Below are 13,843 nucleotides of genomic sequence, written 5' to 3'. Positions count from 1 at the left end.
TATTTCCACCACCATTATTCCTAAAATATCCTTTAAAAATAATTAATGAAAGATTTAATTGCTTAAACCTTAATAAATTAATTAGAGAATTAGAGAATGACTACGTTTTATTTCTTTTTCTTTTTTATTTGATAAATTTCACTTTATTAACCGAAGGTTTTCAGAAATTCATACTTTAGTCTAGCACTAGCGCCCATCTCCTGCTCCCAAGACTTTACTCTAGCACTAGTATTTGTGTCTCGGAATACCTCTCGAGATGTATTAAATAAAGTTAATTGTAGGGATGCCTGTAGATAGTCAATATAGAACGAATCAAAGAGTCTTTTTAGTACAGAAAGTGAGTCTTCTTAATTTTTTAAAGAGAATTCCTGCTAATGAGACTGGATTCTATTGCATCCACCCTTTTTCCATTCCCACTTCAAACTTTTCGATCCTTCGGGTAGCCTTCTCTATAAAGGCATTCCAGCTTCAAAGGCAGGTGAGCTGGGCCAGGAAGGAGAAAGATGTGATATCAAGGACTTCGGCAAGGAGACATATAGCTTAGCACTATGTCACGGGATGACATTTTCGGAGTCTTCCTTCCGTGCAGCCTTAGACTTGGTCGCCTCTCGAACAAGCTAAGTCAACCTCCTTCCTACAACACAAGATCGAACCAAGCAAAGAACAATTGCAAGAGCAAGCACGCAAAAGAATGCTAAAGAAAGTTTGGGAGAATATCTGCTTGTATTGCTACTCAAATGCTTTACAAGTTGTGAGGTGTGGATACACAATGTGTCATCCCCCTTATATACTGTCTTTATCCCACCTGCCACCATAGTAGGTGGCTAAGATACAATGTCACCTACCAACATCTACCAACTAATGTCACCAATTGTAGTCTACCAACTACTATACAACGAATCTGGACATGTAGGCTAAGAGGTCTAGCATGATCAATCCAATGAGTTGGGCCTTGAACATTCGGGCCGTGACATTCTCCCCCACCTAATCCGGTGACGTCCTCGTCGCCGCGGTAGATCCTTCTCTTTCGAATGCTTCGATTATGTCTTTGTACTTCCACAAAGACTCTTCTTTCTCTTAGTTGCCTTTGGACTCTGGCAGGCCCTTCCATTTGACAAAGTACTCAAAGTACCTCGGTACACCCTTGCGTCGCACCTCTCGCTTGGCCATGATGCACTCAACCTCCTTGTCAAATGAAGTCACCATCAAAGGTGGAGCTCATTGAGACTCTCCACGACTTGGCTCTTCGGGGTCGGCATGGTAGGGCTTGAGATTGCTCACGTGGAAAACCGGATGAATCTTCAATCGGGGTGGTAGTTCCACACGGTAAGCAGCTCTTCCCACTAATCGGATGATAGGAAATAGGCCCTTATATCTCCTTAACAACGCCTTGTGTAACTTTCTAGTGGACTTGTGTTGAGAGGGGTTGAGCTTTACAAAGACCATATCACCTGGTTGGAACACAACATCTCGCTTGTGCTTGTCCGCCCATTTCTTCATCTTCTGAGTTGCCTTCTCTAATTGAGCTCGAGCCAGCTCATTAGTCACCGTCACTCCTTGGCCGCCTTGTATGCAGTGGGCTACTCCTGTAGCCTGACACCACCGTGTTCTGTGTCATAGGTTGTTGTCCTGTTGCCAACTCAAAAAGACTTGACCCTATTGACTCCGACCACTGCAAGTTGTATGAGAATTGAGCAACATCCAACAACTTTGCCCAATCTCGCTGGTTGGCACTCACATAGTGCCTCAAGTATAGCTCCAACAATGCGTTCACCCGTTTTGTCTGACCATCTGTCGTGGGTGAAAGCTGGTAGAGAAGGTCAACTGTGAGCCAAGTAGCCTGAAGAGCTCCGTCCAAAGTTTACTAGTAAAGCGAGTGTCGCGGTCACTGATAATACTCTTGGGAATTCCCCAATACTTCACTACATGCTTCAGAAACAAGCGCAGCTTCCTCCACATTGTAATCCGCTGGTGCAGGGATGAAGGTAGCATACTTGGTGAACCTGTCGACCACCACTAAAATTGAGCCACACCCTTCTGACTTGGGTAGACTCACAGGAAGTGGCTCTAGCAACCCACCTGGCTGCTTCTGCAATGTCTTGTCTTGTTGGCATACAAGGCAAGTCCGCAGGAACGAGTCTACATCCTCCCGTATATATGGCCAATAGTAACCTTCACTCATCAAGACTAATGTCCGATGAGTGCCTGGATGTCCTGCCCACTTCGAGTCATGACACTCCTTCAGTAGCTCTCGCCTCAGATTGTCCCGCCTTGGAACATAGATCCTCTTCCCGGTTGCATAAAGAACACCATCATCGAGCCAAAATCTTCTTGTCTTCCTATCCTTGACAAGCTCTAACAGACTTTTGGCTTGGGGATCATGCAACAAGCCCTCTCGTATCCTCTGCATAAGAGTACTTTGGGATTGTACAACAGCTGCAAGTGTGGCCTTCCTGCTTAGGGCATCGGCAACGACATTCGTCTTCCCTTGCATATACTCCAATTTATAGTCGAACTCCACCAAGAAGTCTTGCCACCTAGCCTGCTTGGGTGACAACTTCTATTGAGATTGAAAGTAGCTTGTGGCAACATTGTCAGTCTTGACCACGAATTGAGAACCCAGCAGGTAGTGCCTCCAAGTCCGCAAGCAATGCACTACGACTGTCATCTCCTTATCTTGAACGATATACCTCCGCTCCGTGTCATTGAGCTTCCGACTCGAAAGCCAGTGGGTGTCCATCCCTGCATGAGTACACCACTAATAGCAAAATCTGACGATCGCAGTGTATCTCAAACGGTTTGCTAAGATCGAAGTCTCAAAGCATGGGTTCCTCCATAAGTGCCCTCTTCAACTCATCGAAGGCATGCTGGCATCGAGGCGTCCACTCCCACGCCTTGTTCTTCTTAAGCAAATTCGTCAAGGGGGCGGCAATGGCTGAATATCCCTTGATGAACCTGCGATAGTAGTTGACCAACCCAAGGAAAGACCGCAACTCAGGTACCTTGGTTGGTGGTTCCCACTCTTAAATGGCTTGCACCTTGCCCTCCTCCATGAGCAATTGTCCTCCCCGTATCTTGTGACCAAGGAACTCTACCTCTTCTTGGACAAACGAGCACTTCTCCCTCTTCACATATAACTCATTCTCCCTCAGAACTTGGAAGACTTTCTGCAAGTGCTTAAGATGCTCCTCTAAGGAATTGCTATACACCACAATATCATCGATGTAAACCACAACAAACTTATCCAAGAAAGGATGAAATACCTTGTTCATAAGAGTGCAAAAGGTTGCAGGGGCGTTAGTCAAGCCGAACGGCATGACAAGGAACTCGTAAGACCCATATCTCGTCACACATGCGGTTTTTGGTTCATCTCCTGGTGCAACCCTCACTTGATAATATCCTAAGCGCAAGTCCAACTTGGTGAAGTACCTAGCTTCTCCCAACTGATCAAACAAATCTGCAATCAAAGGGATTGAATACTTGGTTTTGATGGTCACCTTGTTTAGTGCCCTGTAGTCAATGCACAACCACAGGGTCCCTTCTCTCTTCTTTTGAAAAAAAACTAGGGCACCATAAGGGGCCTTGGACGGTTAGATGTACCCAGGCCCAACACGCTTCAATCGCTTCCTCAATTCCTCCAACTCAGGAGGTGCCATCCGCATAGCTTTGGCAGGGGGTTTGGCACCCGGTTCCAACTTAATGGCATGATCCACCTCTCTCCTAGGTGGTAAGGTTTTGGGCAACTCCTTGGTCATGACATCTGCAAACTCCTTAAGGATTGCCTCCATAGCTTTCGGGACGGGTTGGACTTCCTTCTGAATAATATCCATCTTCATAGTTGCAAGGAATGTCAGTTAGCCCTTCTTCCAAGACTTGGAAAATTGCATGGTTGACAAAAGCTTTGACTCGCCTTGTTGCCTCACCACTGGCACCATGCATGGCATTGCTCCACCCTGTGGAATGCACACAATATTGTAAAATGGAATGGGGAATGCCTTTACCTTATCCATGAACTCCATTCCTAGCACGACATCATAGTCATCCACTGAGATCACAGAGAAGTCAGTTACTTCCTTCCAAGTGGCAATGTGTAGCTCCACACCACGAGCTACTCCATCAATCGGTTTGGCAGTTGAATTCACCGTCTTCATACTTCCTGCTTCCTTCAAGATTCGACACCCAAGTCTCTTTGCTTCCTGTACGGACATAAATTTGTGCGAGGCACCTATATCCACCAGGCAACGGGTTGTCTTACCATTCACCATAGCATCGACGAACATCACACCTTTGGCTTGAACCTGTGGTTGAGCGACTTTGGCCTGCACAGCATTGAAACGGTGAATGGCCCCCATTCCTGCTTCCCTGTCGGCCTCCTCTTCCTTCTCTCGGTTCATAGCATTCAAGGCTTTCTTCTGCAAACAATCCCGCATCATGTGCGCTCTATCGCACAAGTAGCAAGCTAGCTTTGACTTGTCTTTCCCTTTGTCACCTTTGTCATTCTTCCTCCCGGATGACTTGTGACCGTCAGACTTGTCTCCTGACTTACTACCCTCTTTTGGCTTATTGTCTCCCCTACTGGATCCATTGCTATCTTTCTTTCCTTTGAACTTGGAGTCACCTTGATCCTTCTTCTTGAACTCAACAAGAGACTCGGCTGCAACAATTGCCTCTGACAAGGTTTGGACATATCTCCTTTGTAACTCCAGCTTGGCCCAATTCTGTAGGCCACTCATGAAGTACATAAGCTTGTCTTCATCCGTCATGCTAGGCACCTCGAACAATAGGTTGGTGAACATGGTGACATAGTCTTTCACGTTCCCAGTTTGCTTCAGCCATCTCAGCTTCTCCTTTGCCTCATACTTGGCATTCTCTGGATAGAAATGCAACATAATATCCTTCTTAAATTCGTCCCAAGTCTCAAGTGTAAACGTACCTTGTTCGATCTCCATAGATTGACGACGCCACCACATGAGAGCATTGTCGGTGAGAAACAATGTTGCCGTGTTGATCTTGGGCTCATCATCCTCGAGCTTCAGATACTTGAAATACCTCTCGATATTCCACAAAAATGTGTCTAGCTCCTTCGCCTCCCTTTTCCCATTATAGGATTTGGGTTTGAAAGAATCTAACACCTTGGGTTCCTTCGGAGTCCGGGTCTTGTTCAAGACAGCTTCCTTGCACAAAGCCCAATCTCCCTTCACATCCTTCACCTCCTCACGAAGCGAAGTAAGCTCCGCTAAGAAGTGATCCAACTTGGCTTGGACATCTAGCCGCATGTTGTCTAGCGCAGAGTTGAGGGTTCCTTGGAATTGGCCTTGAAGCTCATCCCCCACAGCTTCAAAACCACTCTTCGTAAGGATGTCCTCCTCGAGTCGCTGATCGAACTCGACTATGGCAATCTCCATCTTAGAAAGCCGCTTCTCCATCATGGGTACAACATCTCTAGATCGTTCCCTCTTTGATTTGCCCCCACGATCCATATTGACCTTGGACAGATCAGTTTCCACATCAGATCCGCTCTTCGACATGCTTCTTCGAATGATTCGAGCTTTCGCTCGATACCAACCGCCACGGGATGACTTTTTCGGAGTCTTCCTTCCGTGCGGCCTTAGACTTGATCGCCTCTCGAACAAGCTAAGTCAGCCTCCTTCCTACAACACAAGATCGAACCAAGCAAAGAACAATTGTAAGAGCAAGCAAGCAAAAGAATGCTAAAGAAAGTTTGGGAGAATATCTGCTTGTATTGCTACTCAAATGCTTTACAAGTTGTGAGGTGTTGATACACAATGTGTCATCGCCCTTATATACTGTCCCTATCCCACCTACCACCATAGTAGGTGGCTAAGATACAATGTAACCTACCAACATCTACCAACTCACTGTCACCAACTGTAGTCTACCAACTACTATACAACGAATCTGGACATGTGGGCTAAGAGGTCTAGCATGATCAATCCAACGGGTCGGGCCTTGAACATGCGGGCCGTGACAACTAGCACCCATAACCTGCTCCCAAGACTTTACTCTAGCACTAGCACCCATTTCTTGCTCCCAATCCACAATCCACCAGCTCCATGTCGAGATCTCATCAGCCCCTTTCCCTTCTTAGACCTCCCAACAACCCCACCCTACCCTATGCACCAGATCTCAATGCAAGTCGGTGATGACGAAGACGATTCATCCGTACAGTGGGTTGGGCGAAGAACTTCTGATCGTGAATCCAACATCTGAGATCTTACTGGGTCTTCATCTTGCTCTGTTGAGCTAATCACTAGACATCTTCGAGGAGGAGCATGAGTGTGCGGCAGAGAGGTCCAAAACGGAGTTGTTCATTCAAGTCGCGAGAACTCGAAATGGAGGCCGACGACAAGGGTTTTGAGAGCAATAGAGGTGGTTATGGCTTCTTGCATTTGGAGCTTGAAGGCCATGTAGAGTTCAGAGTCTGGGTTTTTATTTTATTTTATTACCGCCGTGAGCTCTTATGCGTTGTGTGGAGGAGAGAATGGTGTGGAGGCCGTCTCCTGGGTTTGTTTTGTAATCATTTTTTTGTTTCACTGGGTTTCATTAATTGAATAGGAGAAAGTACGTTTGATGAGTAAAAGAAACACAAGTATTTTTTATTTTTTTTGGGTTTTGTATACACCATATAAGACCAACCAATTAGAAGACCATGTGTGGAAAAAGAGACCCACAAGGATGACTGCTAAAAAGCCAATAGTCGATTACATTCGAAGCCCTCAGCACCCAAGATTGTCGATTGTGGCAAAAGACTCATTTCATCCGGAACTTCTCACAAGTATACGTGATGCTTCCTCAGACAATGTCCATAGTCCCACATCAAAACTCCACTCAAGATGCACGCCTCCCAAAGTCTATAAGATGAGGCACAAGTCCAAAAAGGAGGTAACTACGACATTCAGCAATCTTGCCATTACTTTTGCCAGATCACTATTCCCTCCGTACTTATTCTAATATAAGCATCAGAGAGCTTTTGGCTTCGGCCGGTACCACACCAGTGCCAAAGGGCTTATTGAGCATCCATTCTCTTGCAGATCGATCGCTCTACCGAAGCTCATATGAGGTTGAAGGTGACATCATCATTAAGTTGGGTCGTCCTAAAGTATTCGACCATTTTTTAGCATCAACAGGTTTGATTAATTGAAGGAGAAGGAAAGATACTGGTGAAGCATTGATTCAATTGATGTGGTTAGGTTAGTGGCTGTCGAAGAAAGGGGAGGGATGGATTGGGTGGTCATTTACAGAGATAGAAGAAGAGAAAAGAGGTGGAGAGAGTATTTTTTTTTCAATTTTTTTTTAAAAATATTTCTTATTTTTAATAATTTATGGGTTTCTTAAATCCCACATCATTTGACATGTCATCTTCTAATATAGCATTTGACAGAATGACTGACAAATGTATGGAAATAGTAGAAAAGTCAAACTTTTAGTACAAAGTTGATACGAAAAAAACTTGATGCAGTAAAGTCTGTATTTTTGGAAACTTCTGGTTAGTAAAGTAAAATTTACCCTTTTTTATTTGTTCATCCTTTTCTCTTTTCACATTCAAAGGGATTTGCTGACCACAATTTTTTAGTACTAAAAAGTCTTTTTGGGCATCAAAACTTAGGGTGAAATCAATTTGCTACTAATTGAGCAGAAGAGATTTGTGAAGCAAAAACATCTGAACGAATTTGGCCAGTCTCAAATTTGAAGAGTTATTCAAGCTGCTGAAACCCAGTGTTGATTTTCATGCAAGAGGATTCACCAATGATGGGGAGGAAGAAGTAGATGGGATCGAGGAAGAGGCCCATGATGCAGATGACGAAGATGTGGTTCCAGAGGGTCACGCATTTGGATCTCGGTTCGAGAATCTGGTACCACCACGAGTACTTCTTACGGACCTAGAACGGGTCGAGAAGTTGCCGATGCGAGTGGAGGCGGCTGAGTACGGGTGGAATGTGTGAACCATTTTTGGGGAGTTTTCGTATTTTTGGGGTTAGGTGTCTTGAGAGTTAGTTGGGCTGGTAGGTGCTGTTGGGTTTTTGGAAGATGGTGGTTGCTAGGCAGGAGAACTCCTGGACGGGTGGGTGCTGTTGGGATTTTTTTACAATAGTTTTTAATGTTTTTTAAAATTTTAATGTAATATTTTACAGTTGCTAGCATCCATGTTGGATTAATTCTTCAAATAAGTTTAGTTTCTAGCTTTTCTTAGGTGGGTAATGTAAGTCTTTAGAAGTCATTTTATCAAGGGATAAAATTGTCTTCAAAATATTGAGAATAAGGTGGATGGAGAAATAGAACAGAGGGGTGGAAATAGCATCCAATAACATGATAATGTTTTTCTCTATGTCTCGTAGCCTATGAATGGCCAAGTCAAATGGGTATTTAAAATAACAAATGTGTATTGCTTCAATTGGTGAAAACAATCTTGTTAAGTCTTTGAAATTAAAGGTAGGTGTTGATGGCTTCGTGAATTGGAATTAGGGTAGTGGTTGAGTATAATTGGATGGAATTTGGAGAAGGGGGGTGAGGAGAGAAGGAGAGAGAGAGAAATGTAGAGTTATTTTATTTTTCAGTATTTAGTTATTTTTAATACAAATTGACCAATTTTTCCCACATATTTAATGGCAAATTGGATGAAATGTTGAGGATTTAGACGGTATGAAGGAAATTAGTGAAATATAAAAGTTCATATCGATAATTTTCTAAAAAGATGATAGGGGTAAATCGAAAGAAAGATACAAGTTCAGGGGGCAAATCAACAATTAAGTGCAAATTCCCCCATAACTTTATGAACAAAACAACATATATCCTTGAAATTTGAGTCTGTTCACTTTCAAAAGAAGAAAAAAAAAACGAAAAGCAAACTGAAAATGCAAAATAAAAAGTACAACATTAATAATTTATATCTAGCCTCTAAGCCTTTTTTTCATCGGGTTGATGCGCACTGTTACCATCACATAGACCCTATTTTGTAGATTGTCTATGAATCGAAAATATGTGTATCTCCATGTCTTGATAATAATTAAAGAACCACAGACTCCCCAAAATCCCACAATGTACCCCAACGTAGTGAAAATATAAAACCATGGAAGTTGATGATGCCCATTGCCCTCGTCTTTGTTGTTCTTGTTATCTGCATCCATGTCCTTATTTGGTCTGCACTTATTTGGAAGTGGCACACCGCAAAGTTTTTTGTTCCCCTCAACGCAGAAGCTTCGAAGCTTTGGAGCTGGGTGCCTATTGGTATCGATCCTCCGAGGTTATTATATGAGACATTAAATTCTTTTAAGAAATTAAGACTCGCCAATGACGATGGGATTATTCCAGACAAGTGATTCATGGAGAGGTTCAAAACCTCTAAATTTTTGAGGTTAGATATTTGGTCTGGAATGATGCCGGAGAAGTTGTTGGAGTCAAGACCCAACTTGTAGAGAAGCTGCAACTGGCCAATCTCAGTGGGTATATCACCAACAATGTTATTCTCAGATAAGTCTATCGTTGGTGGAAAAGAATACAATTTTTGCGACAGAAAGGCATGATTTGAAGACATGCTAATGCTGTTGCTGAAGACAGGAAGTTCAAATTCATAATTCTCTCCTTGAGATGCAATTGGTTCATGAAGCAACCTTGGTAGTCGACAAAGTTGTTGTGGAAAGTTACCTGAAATTCGGTTGTGTGACAAGCTTATATAAAATAGTCTAGGAAGAGTCCCCAACCAACTTGGAATCGGCCCTGTGATTTGATTAAAACCCATAACCAAGATCTCTAAATTCTTCAGCTTTGATAACCAAAAAGGTATTTGACCAGTGAGGTTAGAATGAAGCAAACCCAAGAGCCGAAGATTTTGGAATCCATCAAAATCAACCATATCGTCATCAGATGGCATTCCCTCACCCACATAGGAACCGCTAAGACACAATGTGTGAAGACTTTTGCAATTCATCAATATCTTCATTGCCCCTGTGAGGTTGGTGAATCGATTGAAACCAAGCGAGAGGAAGGACAAGGATTTCAATGAAAGTATCTCAGCTTGTATTTGTCCTTCTAAATGATTTGCACCCAACCGAATGGCTTTTAAGAACCTACATGAGTAAAGGCTTACTGGAACCGTACCAGTGAAGTTATTGATCCCTAGGTCAAGTTTAGTAAGTTGACTCAGTCTTGAGAAATCAAGCACGGAGATATCTCCTTCCAAGTTGTTGTTTCCCAAACGCAGTTCTACAAGTTTTGTGCAATTCATCAAAGATGGGGGCAACGCACCTTCTAAATTGTTGAAATGTAAGGTCACTAACTTCAACTTGGAGAGCTTCCCAAAATTGAAAGGAAGCTTGCCGCCAAAATGATTGAAGGAAAGGTCAAGGATGGCAAGGTTGGTGAGGTTGACAATTTTATCACTAATGGCTCCATGTAGTGAATTGAGAGGTAATGAAATTTCTTTAAGTTTGGTAGCATTATAGATATCTTCTGGAAGTAATCCTGAGAGGTTATTGTGAGTGGCACGAAAAACCTGCAGTTCAGAACACTTCCCTAACCCAGGAGCAAGGTTGCCATTAAATAGATTGGAAGAAAAATCCAAGAGCCTAAGGAAGGGAGAAGAATGTTGGAGACAAATAGAGGATGGGACATACCCTGTGAAGCTATTGTTGCTAACATTGAAACTAGTTAAGTTGCTTGCTTGTTGGAAGAATAAAGATGGAATTGCACCAATGAAGTGATTGCTGGACAAATCAACTGTCCGGATATTGCTAGATGGTAGAGAAATTGGTAGCTCTCCAGAAAGACGGTTATAGCTCAAATCAAGGACCTCAAGTCGATTCAAAGACAAGAAGAATTGATTTTCAAGTGAAGCATATAGTGAATTGTGGGAAAGGTTCAAGTGGGTGAGATGTGTGAGATTTTCAAGTGAAGAGGGAGAGATACCTCCTTTGAGCCCTTTGGAAGGTAAGATCAAACAGGTGACCCAACCATCTTGATTACAAGTGATGCCATTCCAACGACAGCAATCAAAGGATGTCCAATTTAAAGGAGGAGAAGAGAGAGTGGAGGCAAAGGATAGGAGAGAGCTGCGTTCAGTTTGTTTGCAGGCATGAATATTTGTAGATATAATGCAAGAGAATAAGAGGAAGAGAAGGAAGGCATGAGCCATTAGGTTATAAGCTTGCACTAGCATGTTGCTTTATGTGCCGTTAGTCGGACGTATATTTATATATATAAGGGCAAGGATGGTTGAAACGGATGCTCGCGGCAAACAACAACTGCACAATGCAAATTGTTGATAGTGAGGTTATAAGCTTGCACTAGCAAGTTGCTTTATGTGCCGTTACAAAGTTGTTGCTGTGATATATGGGGATAATTTTTCATGGAAATTTTTGGAAGATATACAGGGTTATTTTTCACTAACCTCTTGAGAGTGACGTGGCCTGAAATATGTGGGTTTTATTTGTATTGTTGAATGGGATGAATGAACTAATGATGAAACGAATTGGGTTGTATTCACCATTGTTCATGTATTTAAGTTACTAAGCCAAGCACAAGCACAAGCAATGAGAGAAAAAAATTATGCATATAATTGGTTTTTGGGTTTTGTTTAGTAGTTCAATTGATTAGTCGCTGGATGCAAACATTACAGCAAATTGAGAAGTTGGCAAACAACCACCTCACAATGCAAATTATTGATATTGAAACCCCTTTATTCGTCGAAGTGATATCCCCACTAATGCCAGGGCTGGTCTTGAGATTTTGAAGGCCCTCTGCGAACCTTAAACTGGGGCCTCACATAAGCTAACACAAATTTACACCATTACGTAATGTTATACAATAAATATTTTTTTCCCCTAAAGTGACCAAAGTACCCTTACTCCCAAGAGAAAAATTGAAATTTCACAAAAGAATTAAATTGGATTAAATCGATTAAATTAGGTTAGGGATGTCACACTTTTTGAATAATCACCATGATTGTGACGATGAGTTTTTGTCATCATAGATCACATTCAGAAATTAAAAATATTTTAACACCTAATTTATTTTGTATCAATATTCCAAGAACATCATTAATTGGATGCAATTAATTTGGTTGAGTTAGTTGGATGCATTATTGTTGCAAAATTGAATATCTGAGCATAATTACTGACTAATTCCTTATGATCGGGTATTTATTATTTCAGTTTGTGGTTGTGAAAGTAGCTGGGATATTGAATGTTGGTGTTGACATCGGACAAGCCTGTGCGGTGGCACCACTTGCACACCCTCAGGGCCACCCCTGACTTCAAGTCAAATAAGTGTGAAACTATATATGTAGTCTTGATGCTTAACAAAGATCAAATAACATGTATCTGAATCAGAATGCCTTATTTACGGAGTAATTGGACGACTTGAAACCGAAAATGAAGCTCTTTTTTCTATTTTCTATGTCTGGTGAATTCTCAGGAAGGTAATTCAGAAGGGGGAGAAAGCCACGAAAATGAAACCGACCTCAAAAGTATTTTTTTTGTTTTAAACTGAAATTTTGTGAATATTTAAATTAAAACTATTGATTTACACTTTAGAATTCACCAAAAGGATTGAAATACGAAGACTTAAAATTCATTAACTGAATTGAATGACTAATAGTTAGGGAGTAATATTAAATAGTTATTTATTAGAGTTATTTACACTAACACCCCTGAGGTTTCTTATGTTTTCACAAAATGCCCTCCAGTCACAAAACTTACACGAACAACCCCTAAAGTTTCAATTTGTTTTCACTAAACCCCTTTTTGTGGATTGTTTGTCCAAAACTTGATAATTTCATTTAAATATATAAAAAACTTATGCAAATGACAAAATTACCTCAATAAAGTATATGCAATCTAATTTCAAAGGTCAATTTTGTCATTTGGAGATTTGTTTTGTACAAAATCATCAATTTTTGGATGAAAAATTAATAAAGGGGAGTTTTCTTTTAAAGCAGAAAACCTAGAAGGGTGTTAGTGTAAATAACTCTTATTTACTATACAAGTATATATGCAATGCCATTTGATTATGCCATCCATAAATAGATAGCTCTTTCACTTTCATAGACGGTTATTTAGCTTAAGAGGGCAAAGAAAGAATATTTTAAAACATTGGAAATTCGAGGGCAATGCTCAAGTAAGAACTGTTTATAAAACTGAATATTAAAATCTTGCACTGGTTCAATAACGACCGCTCCAAATGCTAAGGGTGGGTGGTGCTTTGCATCATCTCGTTGAATCGAAGTTGAAGCTATCTGAGCGAGACCGCTTTTTGCTTGCCACATTACAGCGACAGACCCGCCGAATTTCCCGGGCGGATCCATCTTAGTGCCGACATCACCTGCGATGCCGGGCCCACTTACTAAAACCCAAGACATTCTACCAAAATTTTGGCAGAGTCTCCCCTGTAAAATGCTCAAACCAACAATAAACAACCTGCAATAATTTACATCAATACACAATCCAACTGCCAGCATGCTTTTAACATACTACAATCCAACACAAAATGGCCTCCGGCCTCAAGTAGTAGCCTAACATGGGCAATAACAGAGCGTCTACAGAATTTATTTACAACAAACAGGGGAGTAGAAAGAATTGATACTGAGACCCTATTAACAGACGACAAGTTTGGAGCTCGTGACTTGCTCGAATGCCTTCAGGAGCAACTCATGTCTGGGGGGCGCAAAACAGAAAGATGTGAGTGGACAGAAATAAAGTTTCACTTTAAAACAACATAGTAACCCCACCATGTAAAAATAATGCTCTAGCATGCAGTTTCACAATTCAGAAACCAAACTCAAGCACAAAAATCCCAAAGTCCAAAACATCTCCACATCTCAGGCTCACAA

At 41.8% G+C, this 13,843-nt stretch overlaps 2 pseudogenes; both read right to left on the bottom strand.

Moving 5' to 3' along the window:
- Positions 1-984: 984 nt before the first annotated feature.
- LOC148918775 (uncharacterized) lies at positions 985-5,528 on the bottom strand (annotated as a pseudogene).
- Positions 5,529-8,671: 3,143 nt separating this feature from the next.
- Positions 8,672-11,189, bottom strand: LOC103326145 (receptor-like protein 2 pseudogene; annotated as a pseudogene).
- Between the last annotated feature and the right edge of the window lie 2,654 nt (positions 11,190-13,843).

The sequence above is a fragment of the Prunus mume genome, linkage group LG3 (genome assembly GCF_029339155.1).
Source record: "Prunus mume cultivar Tortuosa linkage group LG3, ASM2933915v1, whole genome shotgun sequence".
Taxonomy (NCBI): Eukaryota; Viridiplantae; Streptophyta; class Magnoliopsida; order Rosales; family Rosaceae; genus Prunus; species Prunus mume.
This window is presented reverse-complemented; position numbering and strand designations above follow the sequence as displayed.